The 24,927-nt window shown below is 43.9% G+C and overlaps 2 long non-coding RNA genes and 1 pseudogene across 2 annotated transcripts; 1 reads left to right on the plus strand and 2 right to left on the minus strand.

Moving 5' to 3' along the window:
• Nucleotides 1-5,260: 5,260 nt before the first annotated feature.
• LOC120097416 (uncharacterized) lies at nucleotides 5,261-18,959 on the plus strand. The gene is made up of 3 exons (XR_005494785.2): nucleotides 5,261-17,140; nucleotides 17,897-18,005; nucleotides 18,828-18,959. It is a non-coding gene; the product is annotated as an uncharacterized LOC120097416 (long non-coding RNA).
• Nucleotides 15,994-16,125, minus strand: LOC120097625 (small nucleolar RNA SNORA26; annotated as a pseudogene).
• On the minus strand, nucleotides 18,906-24,927 carry LOC120097417 (uncharacterized). The gene is made up of 3 exons (XR_005494786.2): nucleotides 24,571-24,927; nucleotides 20,422-20,588; nucleotides 18,906-19,042 (listed from the first exon to the last, which is right to left on the minus strand). It is a non-coding gene; the product is annotated as an uncharacterized LOC120097417 (long non-coding RNA).

The following is a 24,927-nucleotide window of genomic DNA, read 5'->3' on the forward strand; positions in this document are numbered from 1 at the left end:
GGCTGGGGATTTAGCTCAGTGGCAGAGCGCTTACCTAGGAAGCACAAGGCCCTGGGTTCGGTCCCCAGCTCTGAAAAAAAGAACCAAAAAAAAAAAAAAAAAAAAAAAAAGAAATAAGGACTGGAGTATTTACCTATGGGAAAGGAAATTTCCAGAATCTCTACCTTGAGGACAGATAGACTTAACCTAAACACTGAAGGATGATGGCCAGATACTCCTGTTTCACCCCTTGGGGTACTCATGTCTCAGAAAAGACACCTTCATCCTACTCCACATTATGTTACAGCACGACAAGATAATATGATTTAATGCCCATATTAACTCAGATTGCTGAAATGATTTACCCAATGTCTCAGCTGAAACACTGCAAAAAGAAATTGCAGTCCTAAAGCTACTTAGATACAAAATATGAATTTCAACAAGGGAGGTGATGGTGTAAGAAGGGAGGGGGCCTTGTGGGGCCACTATAAAGATCTAGAAACTCATGAGCAGATAATGAAAGGACCTTGGCACCCAACTGGCAAGGTCTGAGAACGGGGGATTCAAGCAGCTTTCAAAGGTTTAGGAGCAGGGCCCAAGAGGGCCGTCTTTCCATTCCAGGAGCTGACATTGTGGGTTGGTCCACAGTCACAGGGTGGGGACACATTGGCTGCCAAATCCCCAGATGTAAAGACACCAGCCATGCAGTCATGATTAGACCCTGGGCCCTTGTTCTGGGCTGGGCTGGTGGCTCATTCTCCAATGCTACCAAGTCTGTGATGATTAGGTATTGATCAGACAAGGTCCTGGGGATGTGGATTAGCTGGAAGAAATAAAAACACTGTGGCCACTACACATGCCAGACTATCCATGAATATCTGGAATCCCAGCACAACTTGGTCACTGGTTGCTTGAGCTTGATATGTCTATAGCTTCAAAGCATAAGAAGGGACAAAGGAAGTTACAGCCTCTTTAAAATGGGGGCCGAACATGTAGCTCAGTGGTACAATACTTGGCTGGAATGTGTAAGTGTCTAGGCTCTATCCCCAGTGTGGCTAACATAGAGGATAGATAGATAGATAGATGATAGATAGATAGATAGATAGATAGATAGATAGATAGATAGATAGATAGATAGATAGGCAGACAGATGGACAGACAGGAGATAGGAAGAATAGCAGAGGAACTGATAGGCATGGGTGTTGAACCTTCATGAATGTCTTCTGCCAAAAATTATGAGCCCAGTTTATAGCTGGAGCCACTGATGCACAGAGAAGCTACAGCCATCAAGAACTGGAACTGGAATCTAAGCTTTGCAGCCGACATTTTTAAAGCACCCAGTGCACAGATGTCCCTTAGGGGAAGACACTAAGCTATGAACAAAGAAATAAGAAAGGCACAGAAACTTCTAAGAGAATTGCTGACAGGTGGAGACCTGGAGAAGGAGATAAGAGAACTGAAAATAAACTGAAATGGACGGACGGACACACACACACACACACACACACACACTCACACACCATCCATTTTTATGGTGAAACTCAAAGAGGAAAACTTTGTCTTGAGACCATGATTAAAAACGAAGGCATCCAGACTGGTTTTACTCATTCATCATATTCTAGTCAATGAAAAATGCATTGGCTAGTTTGAATTAAACATGCTATCGTGTTTAGTTTAATTTTAGCTCAGGCTAAACTTCAGATGTTCTTACACCTCCAGAATCTGCTTCAATAATGAATGAGACTCCTCACAGTGAAGCCTCAAGCAGACCCCAAGCCATGGGCTGGGGAATCATAGCTTTTCAGCCCCAGATGCTGGGATCTCAGTGCATAAAGCTTTACAGCAGGAAATTCAACCCTGAAAGAGACCAGGCAAGACCTCAGTGTTTAAATGTGTGTGTGTGTGTGTGTGTGTGTGTGTGTGTGTGTGTGTGTACACTTTGGCACAGAGAAGTTGTGAGATCTCTTTAACATCATTATCAGGAAAGCAGAGTTAGTTGGATGTTAGTGGTACACGCCTTTAATCTTAGGTTGGGAAGCAGAGACAGACAGATCTCTGTGAGTTTGAGGCCAGGCTGGTCTACAGAGTGTCCTGTCTGGAAAAAAAATAGACAAATAATAAATGAGAGAAAGGGGGCAGGAGAGAAAGAGACAGAGACAGAGACATAGAGAGAAAGAGAGACAGAGACATAGGGAGACAGAGAGACAGAGACATAGAGAGAGAGACAGAGAAAAAAGACAGATGAGACATAGGGAGACAGACAGAGACAGAGAGAAAGCAGAGTTCAAGTAGCTCAGAGTACCCACCACTCTTAATCTTAGGCAAGATCAAACAAGAGTGAACAAACTCTTAGTGTCAAACAATTGGGGCTAGAGAGGGTATATAGAAATTGAGCCACTGGGGACTTCTTACATTACAAAATTCTAAAATTATTTTTGGTTTTTCTATGTTGTAAGAGGAGCCCAGTTTCTTAGAGTGAAGGGGCAGAATTGGGTGCCTTCATCAAGCTCTGCCTGGTATTTTTAGTTAAATGTTGGGAGTCTTCAAAAATTTAGTGGGTGGCTAGAAAGATGGCCTAGTGGGTAAAACACTTGCTGTGCGAACATGAAGACGTGGATTGAATTCCCTAGAACCCAACAAAAGGTGGGTGCAGTGTGTGCATCTATAATCCTGTGGAGAGACAGGAGGCAGAGCCAAGACAATCCCCAGAGGTTTCTGGCCCAGATAGCTTGGCACACGAAGCAGCAAGCAAGAAGGTAAATGGCAAAGACCAACATACGGGGTTGTCCTCTGATCTCAGCATGTGCTACACAGCATACATGCGCCTACACTCTCATATACACAGACACATACATATCCACACATCACATACATATACACCCTATACACCAACGTGTTATTACACATATACAACATACACACAGACACAAGACATTTACATACATCAATACATACACACACTACACACAAACATGTTTTTACATACAACATAAACAGACACATAAACATGCATACACATCACATACATACACACACTACACACAAACATGTTATTACACACATATAACATAAGCATAACAAGTAAACACATATTACATACATACACATACTATACACCGACATGTTATTACACATATACAACATATACACAGACACATAAACACATACACACATCACATACATACACATACGATACACAGACACATTATTATACACATACAACACATGCCTAGACACATAAACACATGTATACATATCACATACATATACTACACATAGACACATTATATAGATATCACATACAATATGCACAGAGACACAGAGACTTACAGAAGTCATGACTTACTGCAATTTTAAGGAGCACAGTGCTGGCATTGCGAAGGAAGGGTTCCTAATCATTTGACCATCTGCATAAATTACTATCAGCATGGGACAGAACAAGCCATGTGCAACACTTGCTCCATTGATGAACAAAATGATCTCTTAATGGTTTAACTTGGATTAGATCAGTTACTCAATTTCCCTTAAACATATCTTCTGGTATCTACAAGTGTCTTCACTGCGGATCTGATTCTAACACAAGAGGAATTTACAGCGGGGAAGGCAGAATGACAGGCAACTGGGAGGAGAAGAAGGAGAGGACACAGTGTGGAACGGGGAGCGTCACATTGTATGAATGGTTAGGTTAGGCTGGGGTTTAGTAACTGCAGCCCATCTGCACTTGGAAAAGTGCATAAACGCCTCCCTGTGCACCGTCTCATCACAGACAGAATCTCTTTCTTCATCTTTAGTGTTTATAGGTTTACTGTAACTCATCTGGAATTATGAATGGCTGTATAATTCTATAATTCTAGTTATACAGCTGTAGAGTAGATATAGTATATAATTATAATATAAATGGTTATATAGCTCTTATAGGTCTATATAATTCCTTTGGCTCAGCAACCATTGGGGTTATTATTTGCTTTTTCATAAGAAAGATCAAAGCTCAAATAGCCAGAAGACTAAGCTATGAATTAAGGTCACCCGGCTACATACCTTTTGCCCCTGAATCCACACTTAAAAATTGCTGTTAATGTGTGTCAGGTACCGGAAGTGAACAGTGATTTCTGCTCTTTCATACAGCACATCATTCTTATAGTATTTGTTAAAGTTTATGTGTGTGTGTGTGTGTATGTGTGTGTGTGTATGTGTGTGTGCGTCTGTGTGTGTATGTGTGTGTGTGTATGTGTATGTGTGTATGTGTGTGTGTGTCTGTGTGTGTATGTGTGTGTATGTGTGTGTATGTGTGTGTGTATGTGTGTGTGCGTGTGTGTGTATTTGTGTGTGTGTGTGCGGATCTGTGTGTGTATGTGTGTGTGTATGTGTGTGTGTGTGTGTATCTGTGTGTGTGTGCGCATCTGTGTGTGTATGTGTGTGTATATGTGTGTGTGTATATGTGTGTGTATGTGTGTGTATGTGTGTGTATATGTGTGTGTATGTGTGTGTGTATGTGTGTGTGTGTGTGTGTGTGTGTGTGTGTGTGTGTGTGTGTGTGCGCGCGCACTGCATTCATGTCTGATGCCCATGGAGACCAGAGGTGTTGGATTCCCTGAGACTGGAGTTGCAGATGGCTGTGGTTTGCCGTGTGGATGCTGGGAACAGAACTGAACTTGGGTCCTCTGCAAAAGCAACAACTTCTCTTCACCACTGTACCATCTCTTTAGACTTCATTTTTATACCTTTTAAAAAAAATAGGTAAGCAGGCCTAAATGAGCTGTTCAGTGTTAGAATATTCTTTTTTAAAAAATCTTAGATTCATGTTGAAAGCATGATGAACACCGTAGACTCATCGGATCTACCAGCGATCCTCATGTCTCTGTCCCCCAAGCACTCGGATTACAGCTACATGCAGCAACACCCAGTGTTTTGCATAGACTTGGGATCTAAGCTCAGGTCCTCTTGCTTGCACAGCATGAATTCTTACCCACCAAGCCATCTCTCCAGCTTCTGGTGCTGTTCTGTTTGCTGTTCTGTTTTTAAAGACAGGACTCTGGTAGCCCAGGCTGCCCTCAAACTCACTGATAGGTAAAGATGACCTTGAACTTCTGATCCTATAGATCCTCTATCTGTCTGTCTAATCATCTATCGTGTATCTATCATCTCTATCACTATCTTTTTATCTATCATGTATCTATCTATCTATCTATCTATCTATCTATCTATCTATCTATCTATCTCTCTATCTATCTATCATTCATCCAGAGAGATACGCAACATTTATGTGACAGAACATGTAATTTTAGCCTTTTATTTATTTTTAGATTTATTTATCTTATTTTATGGGTATGAGTGATTTGCTTGCATGTGTGTGTGTTCACCATGTGAATACCTAGTGCCCTCAGAGGTCAGAGGAGGGTCTTGGATCTCCTGGAACTGGACTTGAGGACAGTTCTGAGCACCACTGGGGTGCTGGACACTGAACCTGGGTCCTATGCAAGAACAACAGCTGAGCCATCTGTCCAGCTGAGATTAATTTTGTCTTTCTTACCCCTCATTGCTCCTCTTCGTTCCTTCTCCCTAGAGTACAATTTTTGCACGTAGTCATAAGGTGTGTATTAGTCAGGGTTCTCTAGAGCCACAGAACTTATGAATAATCTCTATAAAGTAGGGGAATTTGCTATGGTGAATTACAGTCTGTAGTCCAACTCCCCAACAATGGTCATCTATGAATGGGAAGTCCAAGGATCTAGTAGTTACTCAGTCCCACAAGACTAGTAGAGTCCAACAGATGTGCTGGTAAGTAAATACAAGCAGGAGAAGACTGAACCTTCCTTCTTCCAATGTCCTTATGTAGGTCTCTAGCAGAAGGTGTAACCCAGACTAAAGGCATGTATCACCATGCCTGGATCTGACCCATGCTGACCTTGAACTCAGAGATCTCCTTGCTTTAGTCTCCTGACATTCATAGCCACTATGCCTCAAGATCGCCATGACAAGATCTAGGTCAAAAACTTCTATCTCCCAGCCTCAAGATCTGAACCACAGGTGAGCCTTCCAATTCTGGATTGCAGTTCATTCCAGATACAGTCAAGTTGACAACCAGGAATAGACATTACAAGGTGTACGCGCCTTGTAGGTACACTTGTAAAAGTCAAATTGTTTTATTTAGTTGTAGAAATTTTAGTCATGAATATGAGCTGAATTACCACAAATTACTTTTTAAACACTTATCTAGGTTGTACCACATTTTACTCTATATAGTGTTACTAAGGGTTCTTCAAATCTTAAACCATTCTTGCATGTTGAAGTAGGCCTGTTTCGACACAGCACACTCCCTTTCTGCATGTGTTGCTCCATTTGTTTCATAGATGACATTAGCAGTAAAATGGATTTGATGTTCTTTTTGTTGTTACAAAAGACCATGTAAAACATGGTCGTGCTTTGACTGCGAATGCCCCCATAGGTTCACGTACTGTAATACTTGGTCCCTATCTGGAGAACAGACTTCCATCAGATACGATTGTGGCCACATGCTCCTGCCACCGCACAGCAGCCTGCTGTCATCATACCTTACTAACAGGATGCTCTCGCAAACCATGAGCCAAAATAACCCTTTATTCCTCTTGGTTGTTTCTGCCATGCATTTCATCTCAATAATAAGAGTAACTAATAGAACATTATTCTATATTGGCTTGTAATTTTCCTTTTAAAAAATGGTCTTGTTAGGTAAACTGAGGCCCCAGAGAAGAGATGAATAGAGAGATTCTATTCTCTGGGAAAGTTTAGGTACAAGAAATATTATTTCATGCTTAAGCACCTGGTTAAATTTATCAGCAAATTGATCTGATTCCAAAGTTTTCCCTTTTGAAAGCTTCAAAGTATGTATTCCCCACAGTTGAAACTGATCCTCTGTCATCTGCCTGGTGATGCAGGACATGGAATCTTTCTGCGTATCTTTTCGGTTTTCTTGTTTGTTTGTTTGTTTGTTTGTTTGTTTGTTTTTTGTTATTGCCAGCTAGTTCCCTTTTAGGCTGTGCCAGTGAGAATCACTGCAGGAGATCTGGTGGATGTGAAGGAGAGAGATAACTATCCTTAAGTGTGGTTTCCCTGGGGCTTCCTGTCTGTTTTGGTCAGCATCAGGAGCTTCCTTTTGTCCCTCGGTAGCTGATGTTATTCCAGTGCAGAGGGCTGCCCCTCCTTTGCCCTTGGAAGCACCTGTCTCCCTGTACACTTTCAGAAGCACCAGCCACTGGTACGCCACCCTCAGAGGGTTGCAGTTTTTGTTGTGTGGGTTCCATCCAAAGCTTCTAAGAATACCTATTACTCTAGTTCTAGGGGAACTTGGTGCTCCCCAAAGTTGCTCATTCGCTCGATAAAGTATAAAACATTAATGTTTTATTTTGCCTTGCGGGTTTCTCTAGAATAAACTTTTCGCCAAAGAGAGCCAGGTTCTGGTCCTCCAAACTTGTGAATGTGTTATTTGACATGGCAAAAGGTGCTTTGCGGACATGATTAGTTGATCTGAGGTGGGAAGATTATCCTAGTTCACCTGCCTGGTCCCAAGTAATCACAGGGTCCTCATGAGGGGAAGGAAGTTGAGTAGAGTCCGAGAAAGAAAGCAGGTACAGAGTATGGGCTGGAGCAATGAAGGGGGTGGGGGTGCTGACATAAGACATGCAGATGGCTTCTAGACGCTGGGAAAGGCAAGGAAACAGCTTGTCCCCAGGGATTAACTTCAAAAGGAACATAGTTCTGTCAAGACTGATTTAACCCAGTGAAGCTATTTTGGACTTCTGACTTCAGAGCTGAAAGGTAACGAATCTGTGTTGGGAGCTGGAGAGATGGCTCAGCAGTTAAGAGTTCAGTCCTCAACACCTAAGTCCGGCAGCTTACAACTTCCTATAACGACAGCACCAGAGGGTCTGATACCTTTTGGCTTCTGTAGGAACCTGCACATAGCCCCCTCCCTACCCCCTGCCCTCTACTACATACATAGGCATGATTAAAAATGAGCTCAATAGGGGTTGGGGATTTAGCTCAGTGGTAGAGCGCTTGCCTAGCAAGCGCAAGGCCCTGGGTTCGGTCCCCAGCTCCGAAAAAAAGAAAAAAGAAAAAAAAATGAGCTCAATAAATCTGTGTTGTCTAAGTCACTAGTCTGTGATAATTCGCCCCAGCAATAATAGAAGACTACTTCATTTACATGGTTAGAATTCTACATCAAATTCTTTCTGTTAAAATACAGACCATAGTTTCCTGTCTTAGTTATTGTTCTATTACTGTGAGAGACACCATGACCAAGGAAGCTCTTACAAAAGAAAGCATTTAAATTAAGGATTATATAACAGGTTCAGAGGTTTAGTCCATTATCATCATGGTGGGAAGCATGGTAACACACAGGCAGACATGGTGCAGGAAAAGTAGCTGAGAGCTATATTCTGTTTTTCAGGTAGCAAAAACGAGAGGCAGAGACAGAGACAGAGACAGAGACAGAGACAGAGACAGACAGACAGACAGACAGACACACACACACACAGAGAGAGAGAGAGAGAGAGAGAGAGAGAGAGAGAGAGAGAGAGAGAGAATCTGTGCTTGGTATAGGTTTTTGAAACCTCAGAGCCCACTCCCAGTGACACATCTCCTCTAACAAGGCCACACCTCCCAATCCTTCCCAAACACTTCAACTGGGGATTAAGCATGTAAATCTATGAGCCTATGGAGGCCATTGTCATTCAAACCACCACAGCTGTCATGCTTTGATCTGACTTTTGGTCTCAGATCACACTCTACCTATGTGATGCAGAATCAACCAATTAGTTGAATCACTTCAATCAATTTATTGAGAAAAAGAATGAGTTGAGTAACTGATCAAAGGTTGTGACACTGGACCTCGCCTACCTAAACCACAGTGGAAACACACCTGTTGTGGTTCTGAAATGAATAAAAGGTAGATGCCAGGGGGCCATCAGCATTCATCCCTCTTTGCTTCCTGACTGTGGTTGCAATGTGACTTGTGGCTGGAAGCTCCTGCTGCTGTAATGCCCTGCCATTATGAAGCAAATTCTCAAACTGTGAAGGAAATAAACCCTACTCCTTTACTTTTGTCATCCCCTTTTTTTGGTCACAATAATAAGAAAAAACACTCACTATACCCTCCCAAAGGAAAGATTCATGGCCTGTATGGGCAGCAGAGCAATTGGTTACTGTTATAATTCACATTTCTTTGTTTGCATTTTCTCATAAGTATGTATGAGTGAGATCCAATCCGTAAAGCTTTTAAAGAAGCAGCTAGCAAGAAACCAGGAAGGGTGGTGTGTAACTGTAATCCTGACAGTTAGAAGCCTTAGACAGGAGCTTCTCAAGTTTGAGGTCAGCCTGGGGTATATAGGAAGATCCTGTCTCAAAACCAAAAGAACGTAAAACAAATAAAAAAAAACCAAACAAACAATAATATGAGAAAATAAATCCATTGTCTCTTCTTTCCATGGTACCTTGTGCCTGTACTATGCCTGACTTTGTTCAGCAGGTGTCTTAGGATTTCTATTGCTGTGATAAAACACCATGACCAAAAGCAATTTGGGGAGAAAAGTATTTGCCTCATCTTATAACTTTTAGATGATACTCCATTGCTGAGAGAAGTCAGGGCAAGAGCTCAAGGCGGAATGCAGGAACTGAGGTAGAAGCCCTGGAAGGACAAGGCTTGCTGCCCACAATATGGAGCCTACCCACATGAATCATGAATGAAGAAAATGTACGATGGGTTTCCCTGTAGGCTGATGCCATGGAAGATTTTCCTCAATTGAGAGTCACTCTTCCCAAATAACTCTAGCTTGTGTCAACCTGACAAAAGCCTAACCAACACAGCAGGGGTGTCAGAGACCCAAGAGCATAGAAATGAGAGCTCTGTGGCCCAAGCAATTCCTTCTTGCATTGAAACTACGATCTTTCACAAGACAGCACTGTGGCTTAAGCCCGAAGAAATCAATCTCTTATAGACAGGGTTCATCCAGTGATGAAAGGCTTTGCTAATGGAACATATTGGAAAGAAGACCAAGTCTGGAGAAATCAGGCTATGCAATTGCCAATTTCATGAAAAGCGGTTCCAACACCAAGAGGCCCTCTACTTCTGGGCCAAAGATCACTCAAGAGCTTGATCTTCAATCTGCAATGGCAGACTGTAGCTCTGTGACGCCGAATAGCTCTCTTCTGTGGAGGGAGGTTTCTGCTCGGTCTCTGTGAGTGTGTGTAAGGAGCGCACCTACTCAGGCAAACTGCTTTGCTCTCGGTTTTGTCAAGTTTGCCCCAACGATTGGCTAGGACAATAGCAGTCAGGTTGAAGGATGTTTGGATGTTAAAGGATTCCAAACACCCACTTAATGTGGCTTTAAGAATGGTAATGTAACATATTATAACAATAACATGCTTCTGGTCTTTCCATAAAACAACACTGTTACATTGCATGTGGCCATTTGTATCTTTTAAAAGTAAGCTAAAGGGAGGTGGCGGGGCTTCTAGAGTGCCTCTCTCACAAGCATGGGGATGGGAGTTGGACATCAGGACCATGTAGCAGTTCTGGAAACAGTGGTGTGGACTTGTACTCCAGGGGAGGGGGAGATGAATTGCTGAGATCTGCATTCGGGGAGAGATGGTGTCATAAAGGATATGGACAGTTTTTAACCTTTATTTAAAATGTTTGAGAATTTTATATATGAGTATTATATTTACATAACTTCAACCCCTCTCTATCTCCCCCAGCCCTTCCATGTCATCCTACTTCCTCTCATATTCATGACCTATTCTTTAATCTTTTAGACTCTCTGTCTCTGTCTGTCTCTGTCACACAAGTAGAAGAGGCCCAGAAGTAGAGGGCCTCTTGGTGTTGTTTTTTTTTTTTATTTTATTTTATTTTTTTTTTGTATATGTCTGTTTTTAGAGCTGACCATTGGGAGGGACTAACTAGCCCATTAGGGAGTTCTTGCCTGGAGAGGACTAATTCTCTCTTTTAATAGTTATTCATTTTCTGTAGCTCTTCATCTAGAGGTGGAGCCTATGAGGTTTCCCGCACCACATTGGAATGTCAGCTTGGGTTGTTAACTGTGTGCAGATCCTGCTTAGGTGCCCACCATTTTAAGATTCATGGATACAGTTTCCTCGATGTATCTAGAAGACACTTTCTCACAGCAGACATCCTGATAGTCTGTCTTTGATAGTCTTTATGCCACCTACTCCACGATGTTTCCTGCGTCTTAGGTGTAGGGCTTGTGTGGTCAGTATACCAGTAAGGGCTAGGCATTCCATAGTCCAACCTGCATTGGCCCTGCATTTTGACCTGTTGTGGCTTTCTAAAATGGATCTTTTCTGTTGCAAAAAGATGCTTCTTTGATTAGAAGTGAGATCTCCCCTCCTCTGTGGGTATAAAGGTTTAGAGTATAGTTAGAAATCGCACTGGTCTTAGGAAAGTAGCAGTAACAGGTTCTGCTCTAGGGTCCATGCTCTCATGAGGCAAGGGTTGTTGGCTAGGCTTACAGTACCGGGCATGGATCCCTCCCAGAGAGTTGGCCTTACGTCCATTTAGAGTTGTTACCCTCCAGATGAAAGCAACACTGGGGGTATCTTATCATGCTGGCCATATTGTGTTTTGGAGGCCATAGCAAGCAGGACTCTTGATTGCTTTTCCCCACTGGCAGCTTGTATAGCTAGCACACACACACACACACACACACACACACACACACACACACACACACACCAATAGGTACCTACATACTCCTTCCTCTGTACACATGAATACCCACATACCCACAACCCCCCCACATACACACATATACACCCACATCCCCCACACACCAATACCCCCCTCACACCTCAAAAGTGCATTTAAAAGTGTACAAAAGTGAATTTAAAAGAAGAAAGAAATGATCTTCTAATTTGGGGTAGCTAATGAGGATTGTCAAAGGATGGGGCTCTTTGGAATTTAAGTGCTCTACAGGGCAGAGGTATTGTTGTAAAAATATAATAATAAAAAATGTATTGTTGTCTTTTACCTCGCTAGGTCCAGCACCGCGGTGCCCCAAGATATCTCCTAGATATCTTGTCAGAAACACATCCCAACTCTGCGGTGACCCAGACCAGTCGCCCCACACTCCATTACACTTAAATCTACACATTAAAGAACACACAACACAATAACCTTAGATTCAATTGATACGATATAATTGCCTACCTAAACATACTGAAAGATCCCCGAAGAGAGACCCTTTCTAAAGTCTTGGGAAATCGCGGACCCCAGACACAGAGAGACCATTTTGGATGTAATAAGCAAAGGCGAGGTTTATTAAGGAGACCTATTACAGAGATCTCCGGCCGACACATATCCCGCGCAGGAGACAGAGGTGTCGACCCCGAGAGGCTGGGAGAAAGAGCATTTAAAGGCAGAGGCTGTGAGCCCAGGGGATGGGGGATGTCAAAGGGGAAGGCACCACAAGTTACAGGATTGTTTTATGGCTCCAGGAGATAAGGGGATGCCAGAAGGTTTTATGGCCCCCTGGTTCCTGGAACAGAGCTACTAAATCAGGAGAAGGGTAGGGTCTTCAGGTCCTCATTATTTTTAAAAGTTTGTCAAAATTGATGAAACATCTATATTTGAAACACCTCTGGTTAGGCTTGGGCCGCCGGTTTCTTGGAGTGCTCTCTGTAGGACGCAATGGCTGGAAAGCACAAGTAGGGGCTTAAATAAACATCACAGGGGCAGAACAAAGAACAGTTACTCACACCAGGTGATAAGCAAAGTAGTTCTCTTGTATTTCTTTTCTTTATCTTTATGGCCTGCTGCTCCTGAGTTTGTGGCTTTTGGGGCTTACTCTTTTAATTTTATATTTTTAAACCTTAAATTCGTATAATTTCCTTTCAATACAAAGCCCAGTACCATCCATCCCTTAAGAACATTCATAACAACCTGTAAATACACAGAGCAGAATCTTTTTTTTTTCTTTTTCCTTTTTTCGGAGCTGGGAACTGAACCCAGGGCCTTGCGCTTGCTAGGCAAGAGCTCTACCACTGAGCTAAATCCCCAGCCCCCCACAGAGCAGAATCTTAAGGTCAGCCTCCATCTTCCTGCCATGGCTTCTCTCTCCTGTCTCTTCCTCCTTTCCGTTCCAGTCTCCTCTTCCTTCAAACTTCTCTCCCGCCCATCCTTCCTTCTCCTCCAATGACAGGCCTCCTTCTATCCTGTCCCTGCCCCTCACCAGTACTTTACAGATTCAATGGGGAGAAGGTTCTGGTGAAGTCACCTGATTCCTGAACAAGTGACTAGGCAGCTGTCCTTGGGGCAGTGGAATTAGCATCAAAATACAGATGACTCCAGAGCAAACCACAGCACAGAGGAATCAGGACAAAAGGTGACATTGAGAAGCCAAATTGTGAAAGACTAGAAAAATTCAGAAAATATCCAAGGTTTTACAAAGTATCTGTTTGTACTAAAAATCTGTTCCTTCTTCCAAAGTCAGTACATGGTCCCAGTGAAGGACCTTCCTGTGTGACCTTTCACAACTCAGTAGGGACCTTCCCTTAGAGAGACCGGACAGAGTCTATAGTGAAGCACACAAAGACCTTAGAAGGCGCCTGTAGTGAGGTTTGGTTCCTTTAAAAACCCAGTTACATCCTTTTGGAACTGGGTTACTTTACTCAGGATGATAGTCTCAAGATCCATCCATTTGCCTGTAAAATCCATGATGTCTTTGTTTTTCACAGCTGAATAGTATTCCATTGTACAAATGCACCTCATTTTCTTTATCCATTCTTTGCACTGCCACCAGCAATGGAGGAGTGTCCCCTTGCTGCACATCCTCGCCAGCATCTGCTATCACTTGAGTTTTTGATCTTAGCCATTCTGACTGGTATCAGATAGAATCTCAGGGTCGTTCTGATTTGCATTTTTCCAATAACTAAGGACCTTGTACATTTCCTTAAGTGCTTCCGGGTCATACAAGATTCCTCTGTTGAGAGCTCTGTAGCTCTGTGCTCCATTGTTTAATTGGGTTATTTGGGTCGTTGGTGTTTGCCTTATCAAGTCTAGCATGGCTGTCCTCCTGGAGGCTCTATCATCATAGACTCAGACAGATGCAGACACCCACAGCCAAACAGTGGATGGAGCCTGGAGCCTTATGGAAAAATAGGAGAAAGAACCGCAGCTCCTAAGAGAATAGAAACTCCATAGGAAGATCAACAGAATCAACTAACCTGGACCTTGGGACTCTCAGAGACTGAACTACTAACCAAAGAACATACACGGGTTGGACCTAGGCCTCCGCACACATATGTAACAGATGTGCAGTTTGGTCTTCATATGGGTCCTGAACAACTGGGGAAGGGGCTATCCCAATAGCTGTTACCTGTATGTCAGATATGTTCTTCTAGCTCCGCTGCCTTTTCTGGCCTCAGTGGGAGAGTATGTGCCTATCCTCACAAAAACTTGAAGTGCCAGCATTGGGGAATAACCGGGAGGGGGAGCACCTGCTTAGAGGAGAGGAGAAGGAGATGGAGGGATTGTGGGAGGGGCTAACTGAGAGGGGAGTAGTGAGCAGTATGCAAAGTGAATAAGTAAATAATAATAATAATAATAATAATAATAATAATAATAATAATACCCAGTTATGTTATGTGAATATGCTGTTGTTTTAATCCCAGATGTGGAATAATGGGCTGCTTCTGTTTGTCCACAGCTGTTAACTATGTTGCCTCATGTTCTGGGAGGGATGTGATTTTTACCGGCTACAGATAGTTTAATTCTGGGGTCTTTGGAGAGGGAAGAAAGGCCTGAGCCCCGAGAGGGGTGGGAAGTGCTCTGTAGAAGAAAGTGGCTGCTGCTTGTTCCTGCTGGTTCCTGCTGCTGTGTGCTGTTGTGTTTGATATTGCAGGTTTGCTGGGCTGCTGGATATTCTGACGAGGAAGATTGGACTTGCCCCAGGAACCCAATGCACCTGGTCAGGAGGACATGGCCTAGAGAGAGGTCTATGTCCCCCTTTCCTCTAACCTTTCTCTCCTATCTAGTGTTGGGGGCTTGGAAGGGATTAGGGAGGGATGAGGGTTGGAAGGGAGGTAGAGGTAATAGAACCCAGTAAAATAGTAAAAACAAATAATCTAACAGGTCCCCCTCACACACACCAGAATGACACCACCCAGGACAATGTACAGGCTTGGCCATCCTTCCTCCAAAACACACCCCCTCACCCAGTAGAGCCAAAGTTAATAGAACAGTGACACGGAGACTGAGGAGAAATCAAGTAAGCAAGTATCAAGAGCATTCTAAGAATCCACCTGCTTCAACCATTCACGGCCAACCACCCCGTTTAGAGAGAATCTTCACTCATTCACTAAGCGCCACTGCTGAACTTTTAGCATCCTTTTGGACTCATTTCCTTTTTGCTAACAGGACCACTTGAACTACAGGATGTGGACGATCAACTCATCCTTCCTCATTATCCAGAAGGGTTTGAGAAGTGTGATGACAGCTAAGATTGTACTTTCCCAGTGTCTCCTCTCTACTTACTGCAATCCCAGTGTACACTTAGGCAGCGATGTCTCATACATGGACAACCTTATGCAAACCTCAGGCTACTGAAACCTTACTAGCTGGGGTTGTAATGTTCTAGAATATCTGCCACTTAAGTATAGGGCCCTAAGGCCAGTCTCCAGTATAGTAACAAAAATGAAAAGTATCCCTACTGGGAAGCAACTAGAGTGCTGGGAAATCCAATCAAGAACTATTAACACAGAGGAAAGAAAGACGGCCATCTTAGTCAAGGTTTCCATTGCTGCAAAGAAACAACATGGCCAAAAAACAACCAGGGGAGGAAAGGGTTAAGTCAGCTTAAACTTCTGCATGCATTGCTGTTCATCATCAAAGCAAGTCAGGACTGGAACTCAAGCAGGGCAGGAACCTGGAGGCAGGAGCTGATGCAGAGGTCATGGAGGGGTGCTGCTTATTGGCCTGCTCCTCATGGCTTGCTCAGTCTGCTTTCTTTTTTTTTTTTTTTCATCTGTGACTCCAGACAGGATCCAAAGAGGAAGTGCAGTTTTCCTCTCTGGGTTTTATGGAGACTTCCTTTACCCTTCTGTGTTAGTCTGCTTTCTTATAGAACCCAGAACCACCTGCCCAGGGAATGGCACCACCCACAGTGGGTTGTGTCCTCCCACATCAATCATTAATTAAGAAAAACACTTTACAGCCAGGTCTTATGGAGACATAGTCTCAATTAATGTTCCCTCCTTTCTGATAACTCTAATTTATGTGTCAAGTTGACATAAGATTAATCAGCCCAACAAGAAAATGCAGGACGTTCTTAGTGTTAATGAACACATATGTATGATTTTTTTTTAGGCATATGGTTGTGTCTCTAATAAATTAAAGGTAAATGTGCTAGCCTGTTTTGGCAAGGCTGGGGAAACAGGTCTGGCTCTGGGAATCAGATAAGTCAAGAATGTTCCCTGCTGGGTCACAGTTTCTAATTTTGGATGAAGTCATGTAGTCTGTGGGACATTCAAGAACATAGCTATAGGAAAACAAGATCCCTCAAATCTCACTTTAGATTTACACATGTTGAAACCTCAATGGAAAGAAATTTGACAAAGTCTGTCCCAATCACTGAAGCATCTGTCTTTTGGCCCAGCAGCCCTACCTCTGAGTGTCTGCTTTTTTCCCATAGGCAAACTTCCACACATGCAATAAATAGCATTGGCACAGTGCCCATGGTCACACTGGAAATAGTCAAATTGCTTTGCCGTCTACAACAAACTGGGTCATAAGGCATTTGCATAGTGGGTATTACAGGGACTCTCTCTACAAACTGTGTGACATGTTGACAAGGACAAAAAACTAAAATCACCCCCTCGTGTTCCCCCGTTTTTAAAAAAATCCAACAGCATTTTTTAAAATGCAAACTTCTTTGCTTTATTTTGCTTTTCGAGACAGGTTTTCTCTGGCTTGGTGGCCTTGAGTGTCCTGGAACTTGCTCTGTAGACCAAGATGGCCTCAAACTCACAGAGATCTGCCTGCCTCTGCCCCACAAGTGCTGGGACTAATGACATACTCCTTTTTAAAATATTGTTCAGAAAAAGAGAAGTCCTGCTGTGGTGGCTCACATCTATGAACCAAGAACTTCGGAAGCTAAGACAGAAGGCTCAGGTGTGCAGAACCACCCCCGGCTCCACAGTGAATCCAAGGCCAGTGTGGGCTACCTGAGACCTTGCTGAAAGAGAAAAAGAGCAGTGGGGAGGAGGGACAGGGAGAAGCAGAGACGAGGGAGAGGGGAAAGAAAGGAGGAAAGAAGGGAGGAAAGGAGAAAGACTTTGAAGTAAACATGTTTTCAGTTAGCAGAAAGAATAAATTCAAGAGTGAAAGGGAGAGAGAGAAGGGCACATGCACACATATGCAGGGGGGGAAGAGAAAGAGGGGGAAAGAGGGAGAGGGGGGAAGAAGAAGAAGGAGGAGGAGGAAGAGGAGGAAGAGGAGAAGAAGGAGAAGGAGAAGGAGAAGGAGAAGGAGAAGGAGAAGGAGAAGGAGAAGGAGAAGGAGAAGGAGAAGGAGAAGGAGAAGGAGAAGGAGAAGGAGAAGGAGAAGGAGAAGGAGAAGATCACCTGGAATTGACTGTCTATGAGCCCGTGAGACCTTAGGGAAAGCACTGAGCATCTCTCAGCTGTTGTCTGTGGTCTTTCTCATCCTTAGCTCTGTCTTATTTATGGCCCTTTTCCCTCTGCTTTCCTCCAGACACTTAACTTTACCATCTAAGGACTTTCCTGCACGATGTTTCTGCTGTTTTGATTGGCCTTGCTACCCTCATGCACTAGGTCTCAATTTCGCTGCTCCAGAGAGTTCTTGTATTTAAGCCCTGGTTTCTCTCTCAGAGTCAACTGTCCCTGTGGTTTTCTCTTTCCTCCACAGTTCTCAGGATTTGGGCTGAACGAAGAAGCTCAATGAAGTAGTGAGCACATGGTCACTGTGGCTGCTGTGTCTCCCAGGTTTCCTATTGTCCCGCGTCTCCTGTGAAATGGTTGGTTCTTGTCAGGCTGTATTGAATGGATTTTTTTAAACAACTCTCTTATTTGTTTATATTCCAACTTCTTGAGTGGAACGGGCTTTACACATAACCTCAAAGGCCCATTTCTGACTTTGGTACCATCGTTTCTAGGGTTGGATTTCTTTAGCCTTTGGACACATACACCCCGGAACACACACACACACACACACACACACACACACACACACACACACACACACAATCACTTTGTGAGGCAGGGAGGCTGCACCTCTTGGGTTCACTGTGTAGGGCAGACCTAGAGGCGATGAATGGTTTCCAAGTCTGCATGATCCCGAGTTTCAGATCCCATAGGACACTCACTTCTCTGACTGCATCTAATTTTTGCCCAGCCGATAATTATTTATAGCCCTTTATCTAACTGACTTATAATTCTGCTGAGACTCAAGTGGCGGAATTGACAATAAGCTTGCCAATTATGCATTATTTTGGGTCTTTCTGTACAAACCTTCTTTTCTAGCAGACCAAAAATTATCTTCATTTAGACTCTCCTTTTTGTGAATCCCTCCCCCACCCCCACCTCCATGTCTGCTTGCGAATTGAACTTGAGAGATCTCAGAAGGCTGAATTTATCAGTAACCACACCCTCAAGCACATCCCTTCATTCATTTACCAACAGTGTTGCCCATGGTAGGAATGAATGCCAAGGGGAAACCAGGGGAGGGGTACATGTTAAGTTTTTAAGTTGTTGAATTGCGCTCAGCGGATCAACAGCAATTTCAAAAACATTTTCCTGATGTTTCGTGTATTCTCCTCCTGCCTTTGGCGCGTGCACAGGCCTCTGAATATGTCAAAGAACCATGGGGCACAGAGAACAGCTGCAGATCCAGACCAGAGATGCTCTAGAAATTCATTCGGGGCACTGGCTCGGTGGTAAAGAGCATCTATTGCTCGTGCAGAAGACCAGGGTTGAGTTCCCAGCACTCATGTCAGGCTGCTCACAACTGCTCCAGGGGATCCGACGCCCTCTTCCGGCCTCAGCGGACACACAACTTTTTAAAACGGAAGAAGGAAGGAAGAAATTCATTTTGTTAGCAGTGGCATAAGGACCCGGAGGGTAAGGCAGGACTTGCTTGTGGCAAGGGCAAGGCTATGGTCACGACCAAACTTTGCTGTTTGACCACTCTGGCACTCTGTGTCTCCCTGCCATGCTCACAACTTACCATCCTCGGCCCATTCATCTCCACTTCCGGTCTGTCTGCCCCTGGACGAGATGAAGTCTGAGCTTTCTGTTTTCTTTCTCAAGTCTGGGTGCGCACGTGGGAAGGAGGAATCTTCCATGTGTGCCAGGCTCCCTGGGGCTGCTAAAACTGAGCTGTGAACTGTGCTCTCAGCGAACAGAATGCCTAGCTGTTCTGGAGGCTTCTTATCTCGTCTAGGTCTTCTGCTGGAAGGGTTGGCTCCTTCTGAGAACTATGAGGAGAAAGTGTTCTTTGCCTCTTCTAGCTTCTAGTACCTCCTGGAAGTCCTTGGCTGCGGTTTTGTCACTCCAATCTCTGTCTCCATCTTTGCACGCCCAGCTCCTTTGTGTATCTTTGCCTCATCTCCCCTCTGAATGCCTTCCTTTGTCTCTACATTTTCCCTTTCTATAAGGACGTCAGTCTTTGGAACCCGGCCCTATCTTTGTGATCTAACTTAAGCTTGACTATCTTTGTAAAGAACCTGTATTCAAGTAAGGCCACATTCTGGGGTGCTAGAGATTAGGACTTCTTGTCTTTCGGGGTCGTACACAACTCAACCCAAGACACCATCAAAAGTGTGTTCCCTGTCAGTTAAGCTACCACAGTGGAGGTATCCATGCAAAGGCACACAGACAGCTGAGGGATATCTTTCTGGACCTAGATGGTGTTTAAGCGAATAAGCAGGAAAAAAGCTTAAAGGTGTTATTATTGAGCCAGGCGTTGTGGTCCATACTTTTAGTCCAAGCAGGCAGGAGGCAGACCCATGTTCCTGTGAGTTCTATACCAGCTCAGGCAACAAAGTGAGGCCCTTTTTCAAAAACAAAAAAACAAAAAAACAAAAAAACCAAACAAACAAACAAAAACCAAAGGTATTCTTATTGCTGTTCTTGTTACTACTCTCAACGTCCTTCTTCAAGTTTTTGTCATTTACTCATTCATTCATTCATTCATTCATTCATTCGTTCATTCATTCATTTGTCATAACTTTGTTGTTAAATATGGTAGCCCCTGTTCTAAAGGCAATCAATAAAACAGACACAAATTCTGATCTTTGCTGCTCTGGTTTGCCTAGGATTTAATTGTGTCACCGGAAGGCCTATGTGTTGGAAGTGAGTGCTTAATGTGGAGGTTTCAGTAAGGATGTGGTGAGACCTTTAAGAGTTGAGGCATGAGCAGAGGTTGCTAAGTACCTTGAAGCATCCCATGGTTATCACTGCAGCATGATCGCTCCGTTTCTTGTCTCCTCCTGTGCTTGTTCCTTCTCACATATGCTCCATCATTGTGCTGTTACCCCATGAGCTCTATGGCAGAGCTAGATGATGCCAGCACCTTGTCCTTAGATGTGCACACCTATGAACTAAAATGGCATGGTATCAGCGATGTAATCATAGTTATGAACACTGGACCGATAGACTCATGGGGTTTTTATTGTAGTTGCAGGAGACCCATGTAAATTAAATATGCAATCATGTTAGGTTAAAATCAACAAGCAAGGAAAGGCAAATGCCAAGAGAAATGGCGATGCATTTTTGGGTTAGGTGAAAAGCAACACTCAGGCTGTATAGATGGTATTGAAGATTTGGGTGTAAGGAAACTTAGACAGTAATGGGGAAATGCATTCCAGGCAGAAGGAGCAGCGATCACAAGGGCCATGGCATTACAACATGGCCAGATCTCGACCAGAGTGGCCAACAATAACAAGGAGATGGATAATGCTAGACTGGGAGGAGCAGAGGGGGAGAGGCCTGGAGAAGATGAAGCTGAGAACAAGCAGCAGGAAAGGCTCATGAGAGCATGGGCATTGAAGGATGCTGAGGGATGCTTGGTACATGAGGGCACTGGCATTGAAGGATGCTGAGGGATGCTGGTACATGAGGGCACTGGCATTGAAGGATGCTGAGGGATGCTTGGTACATGAGGGCACTGGCATTGAAGGATGCTGAGGGATGCTGGTCTTTCACTTAGATAGACCTGATCCCCACTCCCCCCATGAAGACCTTAAAGGGGGAAGTGATTCAGCCTGACTCAAATACATGCACGGCCATAGAATAGGAACAGAGCAGCCATTCAGGGACCATAATGGTGACCTAAGTCAGATGTGATGAGGGTCTGAACCAAGGAGACAAGTGGGGTGGGTGAAAGGGCTTTCATTCTAGAATCTATAAATGTCAGTTACCTATAGGTAATTCTTCTTAGTAGACTGGGTATGGTTTATGGGGAAAAATGTTGATTCTAAGATTTTTTTTTTTAGTCTAAGCAAGTAAAAAACTGGGATTCAGAGCTCAGTATGGAACAAGGATTAGAGGCTCATGAGCTTCCTCCTCCCCCATCATGAAAATATCACAGGGCATGTGTCAGGCCTCCAAAGTCTTGTATTTTTCACACCCACCCGGCCACTCAGGACTATCCTCCCCTTTCCCAATAGAAACTATGGCATTTTCCCTCCCCCTCCCCACTCTCTCCTGCTTCTCGCTTTCCACTGACATGTCTCTCTTCCCTGAAATTCGTATCTCAACTTTGCCTCTTCCAATCTGAAGCCCAAATCAGCCACTGGCTTCATGTTTTCATTCTATGTTCTCTGAGCCAGACACTTTGGAAGCTGAGGTTTGGAGTGAGCCTTCTCAGATGGACGCCTTTCTCAGCCCCCTTCATGCTCATGATACTCCTCTGATGTCAGCTGTGGACTCCGTCCAGGCATCTGCTGCCTCGCTATGCCACTCCCGTCTGCAACTGGGATTAATATGGAACCGTTTGGGCTATTCCCTTCCTTGGTAAAGATGTAAGCTATCTCTACCGAGCCTGCTTCCTTCCCTTCAGTAACTCCTATTGGAGGTGGATGAGCGGCTCTGGCTCCCTTCTTTCATGTACAGAGTTGTATCTCTTGGTGTGTCTGCAGACCTAGCTCAAGTCTCCTCCAACTCTCTGGGGTCTCACCTCTCCCAGACTGGAGAGGTGAACAGGAAGGGGGAGGGGAAGAGGAAAGAAAGGCCAGGTGGGAACTGTCAGTGCTGAGCTCTTGACTTTGATCTAATGGACTGTTGGCCCTTCTGCTTGTCTGGCTCTCAGCCCTACCCTCCTGGGTCCAGTTAATTATTAGTGTCTTTCTGAGAAGAAGATTGAATTGTGCCATAAACCCAGTACAACTAAACAAGCTTATTTGAGCAAGAAGTGTATTCTAGAACCAGGTATGTATCCCCTTTCCCTTACCCCCAATCCCCTTGCCACATACACACATGCTGTGACCATCTATTATAACTAGAGAGACAAGAAGGGACAAACAGGGTATTATCTGATAGGTAAAGTCTGGTGGTTGTCTAATTTGAGCACAATTTGGTAACCTCCATCCTGGGATTAGCTGAGGGGTCAGCGCTTGTGACTGGCTGAGCCTTATTTACTTAGCTATAAGAGTGTACTCTTTGGACCTACTTGGATGACTTGCACACCAATTTAAATTGTAGCTCATTAGCTACGGGGTTCCCTTAAGGCCAATATGTTAAAGGCAGGGGCTGGTGTAAGCTAAGTCATCCAACAGTAGCGTTCACTTTGCTCTAAAGTTCATTTTGACTTAAATTATCATGACCAGAGAATAAACGGTATCTTCCCAGGGCATTCTGGAATTCCTGTGCTGCACTGTACCAGTGTCAACATGATATCAGACCCTTGCTCACTGACCTTGGTTGATTCCTAAGGGCTCAGGAGTCAGTTCAGCTTGCAATACCTAGTCCACAGGGTTGGATGACTGATATTTCCTGAGGTTCATTAGGGACGAGGGTTCCTATGGAGAGTTGCAAAGGAGCTCTGGGGATCCCTTGTGAATCTCATTTAAGACTTGACTTTGCACTAATGGCCTGATTAACCATGAGATCAATACTTATTTAAAATCCTTGTTGCCTGAATAGCATATGCTTTTGAACATCCAAGCAGCTGTGTGTGTGCGTGTGTGTGTGTGTGTGTGTGTGTGTGTGTGTGTGTGTGTGTGCATGCGTTTGTTTTCTTCAAGGAGAAAAAGAAAAGGTTGGTGAAGGGTTATTTAGGAAGCAAAAGAAAACTTGTAATACTGACCCTTTAACCCAGAAATTCTCACCAGTCCTAATGCTTGACCCTTTAATATAGTTTCCCATATTGTGGTGACCCCTAACTATAAAATTATTTCTGTTGCTACTTCATAACTGTAATTTTGCTACTGTGATGAATCATAATGTAAATGTCTGTTTTCTGGTGACCAAACTCCCCATCCCCCACAAACAGGTCATTACCTACATCGTGAGAACCACTCATCTATAACAAACACTTACCTTATATCTAGTACTTTATCCACAGATGTTTTGCCAAATGAAATAAAATCTTACATTTGCACATCCAGGGTGGATAAGGCAGCTCATGAGGCAGAAAAGGGTCCCAAGAGCAGGCAAAAGAGTCAAAGACACCCCAACTCCCATGTTAAGAGCCCCACAAGAACACCAAGCTACACAACCGTAGCGTATATACAGAGGACCTTGCACGGACCCATGTAGGCTCCCTGATTATCACTTCAGTCTCTGTGAGCCCATCTGAGCCATGTTTAGTTCATTATTCGAGCCATGTTCTCCTGGTATCCTCCGCCCCTTTTGTCCCTACAATCCCTCCTGCCCTCCTTCTGAAGGATCCCCGGCTCCACCTAATGTTCATTTGAGGGTCTCTGTCTCTGTTTCCATCAGCAGCAGGAGGAAGCCCCTCTGATGAGAGCTGAGCTACGAGTAGAGCAGAATAATCTCATTGACTTTTCCCCAGTTGTATTTGATTTTATGCTAGGTCTCTGATCTAGCCAGTTTCCAGTTCCTGGTCATCCAGGTTGTGTCGGGCATGGCGTGGGCCTCAGGTTAGACCAGGCATTGGTTGGCCACCCCCGAAGGTGATGCACCACCATTACGCCAGCAATTTTGCAAGCAGGACAAATTGCAGGTTGAAGATTTTGTGGCTGGGTTGGGATTCCATTTCACTCTGGTTACAGAAGATGGCCAGTTCAGACTCTGCCCTATTACTAGGAGTCCTCATCACCATGACCTTCATAGATCCCAGAGAGCATTAGGTTTGCACACCACCACCCAAATATCCCCCAATTCCAGTCATCCCCCACCTCAAGCATGATACCTCCCCCCTGTTTCCGTCCCCGCCAACCCTTACCCCAGTCCATCTAAAAAATAGCCTAATTCCCTTTCCTAGGGAGATCTATGCATCCCTCCCCCTTAAAGCCCTCCTTGTTACATCTATAGATTGTAGCATGATTATGCTGTGCTTTACAGGCAATATTCACCTATAAGCAAGTACATGCCATATTTGTCTTTCTGGATCTGGCTTACCTCACTCAGGATGACTTTTTTTCTTAATTCCATCTATTTGCTTGCAGATTTCATGATATCATTTTTTTAAACAGCAGAGAACTACTCCATAGTGGAAATGTACCACATTTTTGACATCATTCTTTTTTTTCCATCTTTATTAACGAGTATTATCATGATCATTTCCTTCTACAAGGAGATCACAGACAGCTCTGAAATATGTTACGTCCTATGGAGAAAAGGATGTCATCTGACATGACCTGGTCCCAACAATTTTGTGTTTGGCTATTGAGAGGACAGCAAGCCTCCCAAATTCTGTTCTAAGTGAGTAAATGTGGCATTAGACATAAGAATGTGTTAGTTGACTTTCAGCTACTG

Source organism: Rattus norvegicus, chromosome 16 (genome assembly GCF_036323735.1).
Source record: "Rattus norvegicus strain BN/NHsdMcwi chromosome 16, GRCr8, whole genome shotgun sequence".
NCBI lineage: Eukaryota > Metazoa > Chordata > Mammalia > Rodentia > Muridae > Rattus > Rattus norvegicus.